At 36.1% G+C, this 2,231-nt stretch overlaps 1 long non-coding RNA gene across 1 annotated transcript; it reads left to right on the top strand.

The window, feature by feature from the left end:
* Positions 1-472: 472 nt before the first annotated feature.
* Positions 473-2,212, top strand: LOC107081267. Its single transcript, XR_001481049.1, has 4 exons — positions 473-958; positions 1,810-1,899; positions 1,983-2,051; positions 2,141-2,212. It is a non-coding gene; the product is annotated as an uncharacterized LOC107081267 (long non-coding RNA).
* Positions 2,213-2,231: the final 19 nt, after the last annotated feature.

Here is a 2,231-nt window from a genome sequence, read left to right as displayed (position 1 = left end):
TGTAGTTACAGATGTGGCAATAATCACTACAGTAATCTTGCCCAAAGCAACTAGAATATAAAATTTAGTCTTTATAAAGAACTTTTAGTTTTAGGGAACTTTTTAAGGCTCCTTAAAAAGGAAATGAGCTGTGTATATGTGAAATTAGCTGAAAAATATCTATATTGCATAGTACACCGAATATTACTGTGACGAAAAAATTGCATCTGAATCTGCACGAGAATCTGCCTTTGTCCTTAATCTCTGTCCTTTAAAACAAAAAAAAACTCAAAGGAAAGCTACACATCTTTAAGGCTTCTTTCTGGCTAAATAGAGTAAGATACTTGTTAGCACCTCTGACATTTAATTTCAAGCTAAATCCTAATATTGAACTGTTAGATACAGCACAAAAAATTAGGTTATTTTTCAAATGATTTAAAACACTTGTAGGCACCCTTTGCATAAATGTGTTTTCAATTAAACTGATCTTTTACACCACACTGAGCTCTGTATGTGAGTGAAACATGGGCTTGGGTTCTTTTAAAGCCATATTCAATTTCTTTTTTAATAGGCAAGGTTGGCATAAAGCTGTTTTTGTTTTTCTTTATTCTTGTTTCACACTTTGAAGATCTGCTCATATCAGCCTCTTTTGATTATTTTCATTATTTATTTATTTCTTTTTCGATTTTGAAGAGCAGGACTTTGTAGGAAAAATAAGTAACTTAATGCTCATCAAAAGTTCACTGACACTTTTGTTATCTTTTCAAATTAAAGGTCTGAATATCTGAAGCTGTTTTAACCCAGAATATCACAATGCTCCATATTTGATTATGCTACCTGTTGGCAGGTTCCTAAATCCTGCCCCACACCCGCCAAGTCTGAGTCGAATGCTGTCATCACTGATTCTCAGGGAGGAAGGAAACAACATGCCTACAAGGCAGAGATCATTGGTGGTGTGGTGGTGCACACTCCAATCCAGGTAAGACATTGGAAAAAGCTGAAACCTGCAGCAAAAGGACTTCAAAAGAAAGAAAAGGCCAAGATATAAAATACTTACAGCAAGGTTTAAAATAATTCATATCCCTGGTAGATTATATTTCAAATGAGAGCTGAATAGTATTGAATCATAATCATGATATTTGACAATATCAAAATCCCAATCGTCTGCTTGGATGCAACATTTGGCATTTTTAGTCAAAAGCATCTACATTCTGGTGCCCATGTCATACCTAGCCTATTGGATGGACTTTCTCTGAACTTCATGTCTATGCTTGATGCATATCATGTTGTGGTTATTATGCCTAGGACCTTATCTTTAAATAAACTGAAAATCTCACAGACAAAAACAACTGTCATGCAGTAGGTAGGCCTGTTGCGGGTGAGCACCAAACATCACATGTGCAACTGATGACACGCAAACCTCTTTTTTCCCCAGCCAATTGCATTTGTTACTGGCAGTTTGAGAAATGGTTAAAGAAAGATGAGGTTCTCAGCCATTGAGATTGACAACTATACCTACTATTATAACTACAAACAATGATAATACAAAATTTTGTTTGTTGTTTAAGATCAATTGGCTTCCTTTCCATCACAATCTTGAGTCTCCACAGACTCTAAATCAGACTTTTGTTTGACTCTAAAAAAATAAGGTTCATGAAATTTATACCAAATCTTCCAGGGGTAAATATGTTAGTAGCTGCAGAAGTGAAAATCTGTTGAAGTGAGAATTCTGCAAAATCTCATAGAAAATTTTAACGATTGTATAGTTTACTGATGCTGATGGTGGCAGCTATCATAGTGATCAGAGATTTCTCTGATTAAATCTTGTAGAATGAACCTGAAGACACAGAGGGAAGAGAGAAGAAGGGCAACAGGCCTGGTGTGCTGAGATGTGGTTTCTGTGTCAAGCAAGGAAATGTGGTGCGTGCTCCTTTTTATTTACAGTTCTTTTCAGAAAACACTTAAAACAAGTGATGAAAGAACATTTGGTTTTGCACTTGCAGAGGAAGAGCTGGAAGAGGCGTTTTTTCACCCTAGATGACAGCACAGTCAGCTACTATAAGACTGACACGGTGAGGAGCCTTTTCAGTTTTTGTTAATTTTTTGTTTGTTTTCTTTTTAATGCTCTCATCATGACTGTAGTTTGTTTGCTCATGATCAGGACAAGGAGCCTCTTCGAGGTATTCCGCTCAGAGACATTCAGAAGGTCCATGAATGTCTTGTCAAGTCTGGGTGAGTCAAAAAAAAAAAAA

Source organism: Cyprinodon variegatus, unplaced genomic scaffold (assembly GCF_000732505.1).
Source record: "Cyprinodon variegatus isolate N-32 unplaced genomic scaffold, C_variegatus-1.0 Scaffold3776, whole genome shotgun sequence".
NCBI lineage: Eukaryota > Metazoa > Chordata > Actinopteri > Cyprinodontiformes > Cyprinodontidae > Cyprinodon > Cyprinodon variegatus.
The sequence above is the reverse complement of the archived record's forward strand: the minus strand, read 5'-3'. Positions and strand labels throughout refer to the sequence as shown.